Source organism: Carassius carassius, chromosome 30 (assembly GCF_963082965.1).
Source record: "Carassius carassius chromosome 30, fCarCar2.1, whole genome shotgun sequence".
Taxonomy (NCBI): domain Eukaryota; kingdom Metazoa; phylum Chordata; class Actinopteri; order Cypriniformes; family Cyprinidae; genus Carassius; species Carassius carassius.
The window spans coordinates 3428735-3442989 of NC_081784.1; the positions used below are offsets into that span (position 1 = coordinate 3428735).

At 36.0% G+C, this 14255-nt stretch overlaps 1 long non-coding RNA gene across 1 annotated transcript; it reads right to left on the reverse strand.

Annotated features, from left to right (window-relative positions):
• Nucleotides 1–16: 16 nt before the first annotated feature.
• Nucleotides 17–12777, reverse strand: LOC132110435 (uncharacterized). The gene is made up of 3 exons (XR_009424650.1): nt 12737–12777; nt 140–232; nt 17–35 (listed from the first exon to the last, which is right to left on the reverse strand). It is a non-coding gene; the product is annotated as an uncharacterized LOC132110435 (long non-coding RNA).
• Nucleotides 12778–14255: the final 1478 nt, after the last annotated feature.

The following is a 14255-nucleotide window of genomic DNA, read 5'->3' on the forward strand; positions in this document are numbered from 1 at the left end:
CTCTCACTCAAAAAATTCTGTGTTCTGTGTACAGACTGAGAGAAGAAAACCAGAGACTTTTAAATTAATCAACAACTTGACCAAATGAAATATACAGAAATTGTGCTGAATAATCTAATCAAGTAAAATCTGTCCCTACCAATGTTTTGGCCATTGCTGACAAGAAAACATAATGACAGAACAAGGAAACCAAGTAATCTCCACTCCTTCTCCATGCTCGAGTTCCCTGTTCCTGAAAAAAAGCAACCAATGAGTTTAAAAGTTTCTGCACAGCTTATTTCACAAAATAGAATTGCAAATATAGCATGCATTTAAAAAAAATATTACACCCTTTCAAGAAAGATATACACGTAGAAAGAGACTGAGATCTTCCCATTTTCCCATTTCCTGTTTTGTATGGAAAACGGAATGCTTGTCAGGTTGAGATGTGAGAGCTATTGTTTTTGTGTGTTACTATTCAACAACAACTTATTTTTACCACACAAAGGCCTTGTCCAAAATTGTACACTTTGTGTTTACTTGTGTAAACAATGGCCATGTGGTAAGCAAAACCACAAGGAAGAATCAGATCAAACTTAATGAAATGCACTCTAGTACAGCATGCATGCATCAACATTTGCCGAAATTACATTTCAGCCCTACAGATTTGTTAAACAAATTCAGCAATTAGCAAAACGTAGATGGCAAAGGCTCCGTATCTATACATATATTTAATACATCTTTAGACAAAAATATGTAATGTATGCATGTCCTTGTTATAAGATGACATAAAACACATCCACTGCAGTCTGATTGTTTACCTTGGATGGCACTGAGAGGGTTCTCCTCTAAAAGGCTAATGTTTGTGGCACAGCACCTTGTAACTTTGATCTAGAAATGGAGCAGTTGTAGGGTTGTTCAGGTAACGCTGTAGTAAGTATGTATCAAAAGGGATCAATGGTTGAACTGCCATCCAGCCATGTGTCATCCACAGCTCATTGATGTCAGAGAGAAGCGGAGACTATTGAGCATTGTTCACACTGACCGCAGGGCCACAGTGTGACAAATCTCCAGCAACTACTATAACAGTGGTGACCAGGGCAATGTCACTGCACACAGATCATCAGAGCCTTGTGCATGTGGGCCTCCATAGCCAACCACCCAAAGTCGCCATGTCAACTGCACACCATCACCAACAAGCATTAAATGAAATGTGGATGATTGGAAGAAAGAGGCTTGACAAATAAAGATTCCAGGTGGAATCAATTGCCAACAGAGGCTACGGCACATGGATGCATTGTATTTTGCCCCCGCCCCAAAACATATGATTCGACTATCAGCCGAATATCGGCAAGATTCAAAAATTCCGATTCGACTATGAAAATAATTAGTCGGGGACATCCCTATAAAGCAGCCTATAATATATATTGTTATATAAAGTATAATATAATTTAATAATTGTTATTATATCCGAGTTTAAGGGTAAGTTGTGGCCAGGTGGTTAGAGAGTTTGACTCCTAATCCTAGGGTTGTGGGTTGAGCAAGGCACCAAACCCCCAACTGCTCCCCCGTCCCAGCTGCAGGATAAATGGCTGCCCACTGCTTTGGATGTGTGTTCAATGTTTATGTGTGTTCACTGCTGTGTGTGTGCACTGGGTTACATGCAGAGCACGAATTCTGAGTATGGGTTACCATACTTGGCTGAATGTCACGTCACTTTATTCACTTTATCTGGAATGCAGCATAAGGTTAACATTTCTATAAGGTGACATTTAAGCACTTGAGAAATTGATTGCAACTCTTAAGTAGCACTTAAAGCACGGCTACGTGCGATTGCATTAAAGGGGTTTCAAGTTTCCCTTCTCTTTGGAGTGTTACAAGGTGATTGTGCATAGATAAGATTCCTGAAGATGCAAAGATGCAAAGTCTAAAAACCAGAGATTTATCACTTTATCAAAGTTAAGACTTTGCCACGGCTCACTAAAAAGGCTCATTTTAAACACGCCCCCACACGTCTACATCAAGATGTAGGAATATTTGCATAATGCTGCCCAAATGTTCCCGCAAAGAAAGAAGACGTGGTTTCAGTAACCGCAGTTAGTGTTGAAGCAGTCATGTCACAGAGACGCTGTGTGTATCTAGGCGAAAGCAAAAGCACTCTATTTGGCCTTCCAAAAGTACAGTAAATGCATTTAGGAATCTTAAGATTACAGTACTTACAACAGAACTGCAACGCATTTGATGGACAACCGTTTCGTGAACCTAGGAGAGGTCATTCTGACTTTGCTACGACAATGTGGCGCTTCTTAATCAGCTACTGTAAGTATATGCTATTGACTGTTCAAATGCAGAGTTTTTCACAGTGTGTGTGTGTGTGTGTGTGTGTGTGTGTGTGTGTGTGTGTGTGTGTGTGTGTGTGTGTGTGTGTGTGTGTGTGTGTGTGTGTGTGAGAGAGAGAGATAGAGAGAGAGGGTCACACAGTGGAGTCAGCTGTCTTAACCATCTGTGGCTTGTGTTCTGCAAACACATACGAGCTTCAGCACTGTGTCTGTCGTGTGACTCTGTTCTTCTTTCAGGCTTGAACTGATGGTAAAAATAAGGACATTATTTCTTATAGTCTGTATAGTCTTTACATTTATTTTGAAAGATGAAGCTCGTGATTATGGAAAGGATCGTTTGAGAGAGGCGGGACATAGAGGACCTACAATAATGTACAGTATTTGAAAAATAATAAACAGTAAAGCATGTCAGCATATTCTGTTAGACCAAATACACAAAATTATGTTCTTTAAAAAAGCATCATATGACGCATGTGAGGAAACGCACGTGAAATAATAACAAACGATCGTAAAATGACGTTGTTGTTGTTGTTGCTTTTTAGTAATTTAATTTAAATGTGTATTTCTATTTTTTTACTGCCCTTTTTAAATAATTAATTTATAAATTAATTAAAAATAAATAAAGAAAACGAGTCAGAAAGTGCACTTGAATCCAGTTAAAGGTGTAATCTGCTGATTGTCCTGCAGGTGACCGCATAAATCTGTCTTCTTACGATGCACTTAGGGCTTTGAGATTACTCCAGAGCACTCATAGATCTACAATGACTTTCAAGTGCTACTTGCGTTACATGCTTTTGGGAAACAGACCGTGATATTAAGATCATTTTTCTTCTTAGGTTTACGAAGCTTTTGGGAAACTCAGCCCAGATCTGTTCCACCAAGATCAAATACATTAACATTGTCATATCCATTACCATACTAAAATGTTCAGAGAGATTTCATGATTGAAATGTATTTTCTTAAAGATCACTAATATAATTCATGGAAAGATGGCAAAATTTAAACATATACTTAAAAAAATGTATGCCAATATTTTCTGTAAAATAAGTAAATAAGCCCATTTTGTTTAAATTAAGGATTATAGAAATGAGTACACCCTAGATTTAGTTTTAGATTTAGAAAATAATAATATTCTAGTACTTAGTATGTACTCCAGAAGTACACTGCTCTGATGCTTCTTGGCACTGAGTGTTCATGTTCACAAGTTCATGACAAATTTTCACATCTGTCCTGTTTAACTCCTGGACGACCTCCTTAAATGCTCTGATTTTTAATGAGGAGTTTTGCTTAGCTCAGCTCAACAGAATCCCCCACAGCTGCTCAAGAGCATTAAGATTGGGTGAAATAAATGTCCACTGAAGGATTTTAACCTTGGGAGAATGAATGTCTTTAATGTCATGCTAAAAGAAATTGCCCAATAATGCAGGGAATGAGGGGAGGGTAGCATCTTCTGTTTCAAGTTTTTGTATTACATCACACAGTAGTGTGTGAATACATGCAAGCGTTGACAAAGCACAACTCCCTCACACCTTCAGCACTTATTCATCCCTAAAAGCTTTACTACCACTGAATGTCACTGTGGCTACCAATAACTTCTCACTGTACTCCTCTAGCAACATTTCTGATGCTTTTGAATCCGAAATGATTGGCTTGGTCTCCTGAGACCAGAGTATGGATTCACAGAAGTCTCTATTTTGTAAATATGAGCCTTGGAAGAGGTTAAATCAGTTTATCAGTCCCTCCAGGATTTCATATAACTTTTTTCTGTTATTTGTGGGCTAAAATTACTGATTTTGCTACTGCTTTTCTCAAAATTTGCAGTGATATTGGTGGCATTTCTTATTTTTTTGCGGTGAAAATTGCCATAGACAAAATTCTTCTTACACTGTTATAACTTTTCTGACTTCAAGAAACATTATAGGGCTCCAGACTAATGTTTGAGGAAAATCAGCACTAGTGCCATTAAGTTTTACAGTGGGAGGCACCAGCATCTGACAGTAAAGCACCCAAATCGCACATTTACATCTCGGAGATTTTTATTTGATGTCTGCATTTACATATGCAAGATGTACATTTAGCCACATGCTCATCATTTCTGCCACAAGTTGTTCCAATAGTTTTAATGTTAAATCCATGGTGAATGGTGGAGATTTGTCTTTATGATGTGAACGCAAGACTGTTAATTCAATTTTTTGGAACTGAGAAAGAACCTTTCTTTGAAAATTTGTGAGCTTTTGTGAAAATTGCGGAGTTTATTTGGTTTATTTTGCTTTGCTATAGTAAGTAATTCTAGTGGTGACAACAAGCATGCATGTAGCTAAACTCGAGTGTTGATCTGAATGTGAGAACTTGTCACAGCTAATAATTTTCTCTATTGTTACACTCACAGCTCTTATGTGAAGAGCTGAATCTTTCAATTTGCACACACAATGATCAAAACACTCGTCATTGTGACTTGCCAAGAAAGAAAGATGTTTTTTTAGTTTTTTTCATGTATCAGTTATATGTAAAACACTGCAAACTATTTTCACTGAATATCCTTGGCTTTGACAGGATTTTAAAACTGCATTCATCTTGTCATTCAGGTATTATATGGTACACAAATAATACAACATATTTCATATTTATTTCCCACTGCATATCGCTGTACCAGAGTTGTGACTAACTCTGTTGTTTTTATTATTTTAATGTTGTGTAAAAAGAATTTAAACTTCTTCATTGGGTTAAATTCCTAATTTGCTTGTCAGTTAGGAACCTTTTTATATGCAACATTTAAAAAATCTAACTTATAAAAATCTAGTGTTTGATACTGTCTAGATGTACATTAAAGAGCAAAACCCAAAAAATAAGCAGTTATTACCAGCAAAACTGTTTTGAACAACTATAGTAGAGCTAAATACATGTAGGCTATTTACTAAACATCTAGACCATCTAGTGGTTAAACAATGGCATTACATATGAATATTATCTTTCTGGCGACCGAATGTCTCTAATTTGTCTCTTTGCACTGGAATTTAAATACATTTTCTCTATTTTAACCCTAAATACTACACTCACTATAATATAAATAATAAGCATATTAGAAAATGTTATATTTTGAATGGTAATTCATGGACCATAATTATTGCCCATATTATTTAGTACCAAAATCTATTCAAATTAACTAAACAGAAATGAGCTAAAATGTGGAAAAGTTATTTTATTGGTTAAAAGTCACATTTGACTGCCAAGGAGTATGAGAACATAATGCTGTTTCATTCCCCAAAATAAAATGCTATCGTAAAGCGTCAGCTTATCCATGCACAATCAATGCACTTTATGTCCTAATGATTAGAAATAGCTGCAAATAAAGTGAAACTGCTGTCTGTCCTGATTAATCCCATTCAAACATATTGACAGCGCAATTTGTTTAGAACTATTGATAGCTCCATGAAGCACGTGACCGCGTGGCGGTGAGATCAAAGCATGTCACACCTGTTTCTCAGCTGTTGTGGTACAGCGAGTTTACTGTATACATGGATATAGACAGGAAAGATGTTGCATTATTTGTCTACCAGATAATACCTGAATAACAAGATGAATGCAGTGTCTCAAAATCCTGTAAAGGCTAAGGATATTAAGTAAAATAGTATGAAGTGTTTTACAAATAACTGATACATATGCATAAAACACAAATTTCTTTCTTGGCAAGTCATGATGGCTTGCGTTGTCCACTGGCCTGGCATCGACCAATAAAATGTCTTCATTCGCAGGAAAGCCTTGCCTCCGGCTCTGCTCTCTCACATCTAAGTGCGCAAGTGAGTTTTGCAACAGGAATACCGCAAAAGGAGTAGCAAAAGTCAGAGAGCTAGGATTTGAACTTGTAATGTCAGATCTGAGAGGTTGTAAGTGCCGACTTGTATGGAGCTTTTCTTGTGCCAATAAAAATTAACGTAGCTTTTCAAGAAACTAATGAAAATATAAATTGAAACTAAAAAAAATATCTCTAAAACTAAAAAAAGAATAAATCGCAGGCAAGTTTTTTGACTTCGTTTTTAATACACTGCATGTTTTGCTAACTATTTCTCATATTTCAATCGCTGATCTGAACTTACAAATGCGCTTCCAGAGTTTTCATTTACGCTTCTGAAGTTTTCGTTTACGCTCCCTGAGTTTTCGTTCGCCGTTCTGACACATTTCTCTCGTGGGGGCGGGGCTAGTAGCAGTGTGTTCTCATTGGTTACTGAGCTTTTGATTGATGGGTTCGTGACCTGGAAGTGAAGACGTCAGTGGTGTGTTTATGTGTGGATGTGAGCGTCTGTAATCGCAGCTTTCTATTTCATTTTAGTGATATTAAGTTTATATCTGTATTTATTTGCTGCTACACTATATTGTTGAGATGATTTCTTATAGAAGGAATAGCACAGACGAATGATATTTATCATTAGTCATTGTCGCTATATCGATCAGGAGGATACTGGATAACGTTAACCTACTTGTGGTAAGTCTGATTTTTTTTTATACTATACTAATACTATTTATATTACAGTACTGGCTTTTTTCAGGTAGAGAGGCATTTTAGAGCTCAGTGAGAGCCCATAACATTATACAGCTGTCAGCTGAGCTGTGTTGTCTTGATTTAACTGTTAGCCCAATCATTACATGACTTGTTTATCTATATTCGGTTACAGTCTTCGATTAGATCATATTTCCTTCGATTAGATCATATTTCCTTCGATTAGATCATATTTCCCCCCAGCCACCCCAAACAACATTGAGCTAGGGTACTGTACAGTAGCCTATCTGTAGTGTATCAGTCAATTACTAATGCCAAAGGACCATAGTGCTGTCTGCCTGATTCAACTTAGGCAATGTAAAGCCTTTTTTACCATGCCAATAAAGCTATTTAAACCTGAATTTCTCAATTGCTGATTAATTTGCAATGCAAAGTTTTTGAAAGAGGAGAGACACGACTTGACCACAGACCACCTCTCTGTTCGTAATATGTAAACACTCAATTATTTTGAAGTATCGCCCTGGTTGCAATATTTATTCGGATTACCTTTGTGTGATAAAGATGACTGATAAAGCTATTATATGTATCTAGTATGAGTAACAAATAGCTTTTTCTGTGTCCATATTTGACTAATAATAATGAAAAAAGTGCACTTCAAATGAACATTTCTGAGACAAATGTTAAATCTTTAATAGTCTTTAATAATAAATATATGTCCAAATTAAAAACTTTATACATGCAAGTAATTAAGACATTACAGCAACTAGGGAATGCACAGCCATATGTTTATATATAGGGCTATTCAGCCATCTACTGGTTACACAACAGTAGTGACGTGAAAATGAAAGTGACATTCAGCCAAGTATGGTGACCCATACTCAGAATTTGTGCTCTGCATTTAACCCATCCGAAATGCACACACACAGAGCAGTGAACACACACACACACTGTGAGCACACACCCGGAGCAGTGGGCAGCCATTTATGCTGCGGCGCCCGGGGAGCAGTTGGGGGTTCGATGCCTTGCTCAAGGGCACCTAAGTCGTGGTATTGAAGGTGGAGAGAGAACTGTACATGCACTCCCCCCACCCACAATTCCTGCCGGCCCGGGACTCGCACTCACAACCTTTCGATTGGGAGTCCGACTCTCTAACCATTAGGCCACGACTTCCCTTGATGATAAATGCTGCTTGACTCAGAGGTAAATATTTAGTACTGTAAAATCCCTTAAATATAAATATAATAAATATTTTAAGTCTGCAACTTGTTACTGTATGGGGATTTCAAAGCAGTTTGTATTGTTAGATTATAATACATTTCCTCTCTCTTTTTCCAGGGAGTGGAGCAACTTTGCCGAATGAGCCTGATGCTGACACAGAGGATGGAGTGATAGTACCAGAGATCCACTGTCCCTATAAGACAATAATCTTACTTTGTTCAGACACACCACCTTTGAATGACTGGGATCTTGATCTTCAGACACCTGATTTATTTTAATATAACCTCTAGATTAAAACAAACATAGTTCACAAGTACACAAGAGGTTTCACTTTATTCTTATTAAACTATGCTGATCTTGGATTAGCATACCAATAGCATATGAATGTTGAGGGGATAGTTCACCCAAAAATACAATTCTCTCTTATTTTACTTACCCTCATGCTGTCCCAGATGCATTTTACTTTCTTTCTACAGATAAACACGAATTAAGATTGTAAGGAAAGTAATCCATCTCTGCGAGTCCTAGAGATGCTTTAAAAACCACACACAGTGAGCGTGACAGTAATCCATGCAACCTCAGTGGATGAATCAATTCCTTCTGAAGTCAAACAATATATACTAATAATGTGACTGTTTTAACTATTAAAAATCACTTCCAACCCACTGTCTTGCATACATGGGTTACAATCCACTTGTATTGTGGACTCACAGCGATGGATTATTTCCTTAAATATCTTTGTCTATGTTTATGTCAAGAAGAAAGTCATATATATCTGGGTTGGCATAAATGTGAGTAAATGATGAGAGAATCCTATTTTTTTGGGTGGACTATCCTTGTACTGCTTGTGTCCAGTCACTGCTTTGTTACTTGTACTGCAACAGGAACTGCTCAAAGAATCATTGCATTTAAAATGTATATGAATTTTTAAAATGTATTCTGTATTTGTAATTGTGCATTTTGTATAGTAATGTATATCATGAGAATACTGTGCATTACATGTATATTATGCAGTTAATGTTTTGTGGATTCTGGTCTTTCCTGTAACAACATAATTGCATCCAAGACCTTCACTTGTGTTACTTGTGTATATGCTTTAGTGACAGTAAAGAATGTACATTTATTTGAATTCATATTTTCAATTACATTTATTTAACTGGTTGTATAGGTCACGATTGAAACGGTTGATGATTGTTAAAATCTATTTACAATTTTAAATGTTAGAAGATAGTGTTAATTAAATAAAATAACTAAATACAATTATCAATTTTTTAAAAATGGCAACAAGAACATTCTTTCCCTTTGAGGCCTGTATCTGACAGCAGGCCACGATTGTAATTTTCATATAGTTAAAATTACTCTTATTTAAGTGATCATTAATTTTGATGGTGTAAACGTATATCATGCTAACAATGAGTAGTGTGATGGCCATGGTTGCCAACTTTGATTACCTGGTTGAGGTTTGACTTTCTTGACGGCTGAATATATCCCACACGTTTGCTAGTAGTATTCTCTTTAAATTTTAACAGCTGAACCTAATCACAGCCTAACATGCACAATAATCATCAGGAATAAACAAATATTCCCCCGAAAACATTGGACACTACAATATTTTAAGTATTATATACAGACAGTACTTTAATGTGCAATTACACCTGAATAGACTGAATAGATCTCTTGTGCTCCTAAAAATCTTCTGCCAACTAAGTAGTAGCAGCATGTAAATACAGATAAAATTAAAAAATGAAACAGAAAGCTGCGATTACAGACGCTCACATCCACACATAAACACACCACTGACGTCTTCACTTCCAGGTCACGAACCCATCAATCAAAAGCTCAGTAACCAATGAGAACACACTGCTACTAGCCCCGCCCACACGAGAGAAATGTGTCAGAACGGCGAACGAAAACTCAGGGAGCGTAAACGAAAACTTCAGAAGCGTAAATTAAAACTCTGGAAGCGCATTTGTAAGTTCAGATCAGTGATTGAAATATGTGAAATAGTTAGCAAAACATTCAGTGTATTAAAAACGAAGTCAAAAAATTTGCCTGCGATTTATTCTTTTTCAGTTTTAGAGATAATTTATTTAGTTTCAATTTATATTTTCATTAGTTTCTTGAAAAGCTACGTTCATTTTTATTGGCACAAGAATAGCTCCATAGACTTGGCACTGAACTGAAGTAAAGTGCAAAAGTAAATATGTCTTAACCATTTGTGCCTGTCATTTTCTTTATGTGAATGTCTTTCTACACATTTGTAACTAATTTTCCAATTTAAAACAGGTGTTTTGATAATTGTCAGTGTGTGAAAATTCAGCTTAAATTTTAACTTACAAATACAAATGTTAATATGACAAGTTATCACATTCAGATCAACAAGCTCTCGAGTTTTGCTACTGTTTTACCTTCATACTGTACTTCTGCAGGGTGCGTCATACTCCGTGAGATAAATTGTCATTCTTTTCATAGCTTTTGTCAGCTCTTAGACACGCATGTTATTTATCCTGCTCTTATTCTAGCAAATTTCACCCATCACTAAATGTAAACTTAAAGAGAAGACCTGATTGTTTATGAAGCCTTATCACAAGTAATTTTTTTTTTATGTCGATGCCAATTCTGCTATATTTTCACACTTAAAACAACGATATGGTATTCCTCTTGTCCCATTGTCCTCTTTTATGCTAAGTAACACTGCTGCCAGCATTAAGTTTGAGTTTGATTCAGTGGACTATATAACACTTTTATTTGCCAGGAAATGACTTGTCTTTAAAATTTTTGGTTCAATACATTTACTTATACATTTTTTAGTAACTTTCAGAAGGATGTAGTCATATTTGCAACAAAATATTCCAAAAGAATTCCAAAAGGAAATGAGAATCCCTATATCCTCCCCCCTTCGAAAGGCATAGCCCTTGAAGTTTGTTCTTTGGCATTGCTCTCTCATAAAAGCGTTTGTCATTATATAAACTCCCTTGGCGAAGGGAATGACTGACCAAGTGTTACCTTGACAATTCTGCGCCTGCAACATGCCTGCATTCAGCACTTATTATTTTTTTATTCGAATATTGTCAATTTATGTCTTATTTACTTTTAAACTTTTTTCAAAATAAACTTGCTTGCACTACCTTCTTACATCATATCAATGACGAAACATATTTTATCTTACATTAAAATAGATCAATTTAATTAGCCTATTTTATATACTTTGTATGTGAACTCGAAATCAACCCCAACTTTGCTTTTAAAAGCATCGCAAGATTTCCTAACTGCAGATGATCACAAACGGATATTTGTGTGAAATGACCATCGCGTGTTCCTTCGCTAACGGACTTCGTGAAGGGATTCAGTTGTTCATTTTCGTTTGGAGCCTCCCTACAAATGGCGTTCCCTTCTCGAAGTGCCCTTCTAGGGCGCAAAAAAACGTTTGTAATTCACCCCATATTTCCAAAGAACCCTAACATGTCTTCTACGTAAAGAGCAATTGCTGAATTGGTTGAGTTTAAGAGGGGTTGTACTCATTTATGCTGTGCACCGTATATAGGCTACGTGTATGTGTGTGTGTGTGTGTGTGTGTGTGTGTGTGTACTGGTACGAGTCTCGGTTCACTGGGTAAATTCCAAATGGAAGTGATCGCCCCTATCCCCTTGGAATGGGGACTTTGGGGTAAGCAGGGCACGTGCGTGCCATTATGTAGTCGTTTAGAATGCACTTGGCAGAGGGAGCAAGGTAGTTTTCTCTATTATATAAGCGCGTTCGATTTGAAGCAGCGCTGCACAGAATGATCACTGTATGACATCAAAGTACCGCGAGTGCGGTAAGAGAGCATACGGATCCAACGCATTCGAATCGCTCTCGCGGTACTTTGATGTCATACAGTGATCATTCTGTGCAGCGCTGCTTCAAATCGAATGCGCCTATTATCTTCAGCTGGCATGTTCACGTGACACCGCAGCAGTTTCCGTCAGCAGATAGCGCTGTTTTAATGTCATAAATGTATTTTTATTGTTGTTAGCATAACTGTTGCAAATAAACATACATTTTATATTTTAAAAAGTTTTCTTAAATATGCTATAATATATATATATATATATATATATATATATATATATATATATATATATATATATATATATATATATATATATATATATATAACTTTTTTAAATGTAAGATGTATATTTTTTTATGCCTGTGTCCATAAGCGAAGACACCGTGCTTCGTTGTCAAGGGAACATACCAGCTGAAGTTAATGATGCTCCCTCTGAAATTGAAATTACCTTGCTCCCTCTGGCAAGTGCATTCCAAATTATATTTTGCACCATTATGACAATCCAAACTCAAAGCGGAGCCTGAACATCCATTAACTAAATACCATGACAGTCCTATTTAAATAAAATGACATATATGAATCTAGAAACATGGACTTGAATAAAATGTGTGAATAAAATCTATGCTTAAGATTGCTTTAATTATTTTTGTTTATAAAAACACACCTGGAAAAGCCAATCATCTTTTCTGAGAATTATCTCTTATAAACATAAAGGCATCTCTTCAAGCAAATGTTTTATTTAAAAAAAAAAAAAAAAAAAACACTACACATAATAATATCATCATGCTTTTGCATGGAGTATACTCCAATTGCCTCAGTGCAAACAGCTCTGAATGATCTAAATATAGGAAGAGAGTAAAGAGGTGAACTTACACAGAGTCCAGGAACGGATGAGATGAATTTAAACCGAAGACACTGAATGAGAAACTAAAAACCAGAAACAGAAAAAGGCACTTGAATTAATTATGTGAATAAAATCTATGCTTAAGATTGCTTTAATAGTTTTTGTATATAAAACACACCTGGAAAAGCCAGTCACCTTTTCTGGAAAGTATTACTTAAAAATATAGGCATCTCTGCAAGCTAATGGTACATTTATTTTCTTAAAATTTCAGATTAAAAACACAATACATTATAATATTATCATGCTTTTGCATGGTTTATACTCCAGTTACCTCAATGCAAACAGCTCTGAAAACTGAAATCTAAATATAGAAATAAAGTAAAGAGGTGAACTTACACAGAGCCCAGGCACGAATGAGATGAGTCTAAGCCGAAGACTCTGAATGAGAAACTGAACATCTGAAACAGTACACAAAAACCTATCAAGCCCCTCCTCAACATCGTAATTTCCTTTTAAGGAGAAGCTTTTTTTATTAGTATTTTGTACTAAACATGTACATACAGACCCACACATGGATTATATATTTTTAATTTGTTTAGCTTCACATTACAAAGCTTGAATTAAATGTGTTCATATTCCACTTCTGGATTATTGGAGATGTTTACAGCTTTGTGTTTGTTGTTTCCCTAATGTCATTTCAAACATTGTTTTTTTTTTTTTTTTTCCTCTCTCTCTCTCTCTCTCTCTCTCTCTCTCTCTCTCTCTCTCTCTCTCTCTCTCTCTCTCTCTCTCTCTCTCTCTCTCTCTCTCTCTCTCTCTCTCTCTCTCTCTCTTTGTTCTAAATTTGCAGATCTACTGAACTCATTTGATAGCTGTAAGTCACAGACTGCCTTTAAGTCGCTATTCACTGAAAATGTATTGCCATTCATACTGGCTCTCTGCAACTGGTTTAGACACATTTGAGAACAAAAGGTAATTGCCCTCAATGACCTCAAACTTGGTGTTGATAATAATAAAAACCATTAAGAACTGAGCATCAGTAATAACTGAGCAGCAAATTGGCATATTTTAATGATTTCCAAAGGATCATGTTGCACTGAAGACTGGAGTAATGATGTAGAACACAGAAATAAATAACATTTTGAAATATATTAAAATAGAAAAGTTATTTTAAACTGTAATATTTCACAATATTCCGTTTTTTTACTGTATTTTTGATCAAGTAAGTGCAGCTTTGGTGAGAATGAGTGACTTCTTGCAAATCCTTAAAAGGGGTCATATGATGTTGCTAAAATGAACATTAATTTGTGTATTTGTTGTAATGAAATGTATTTATGCGGTTTAAGGTAAAAAACATTAGAAAAATGTTATTTTCCACATACTGTACTTTATTGTTTCTCCTCTATGCCCCACCTTCCGAAACGTGTTGATTTTTAAAAGCTCATCGTTCTGAAAAGCGATGTGTGCTCTGATTGGCCAGCTATCCAGTGCGTTGTGATTAGCTGAATATCTCAAGCGTTGCATATCCTGCCACTTAAATACAAAATC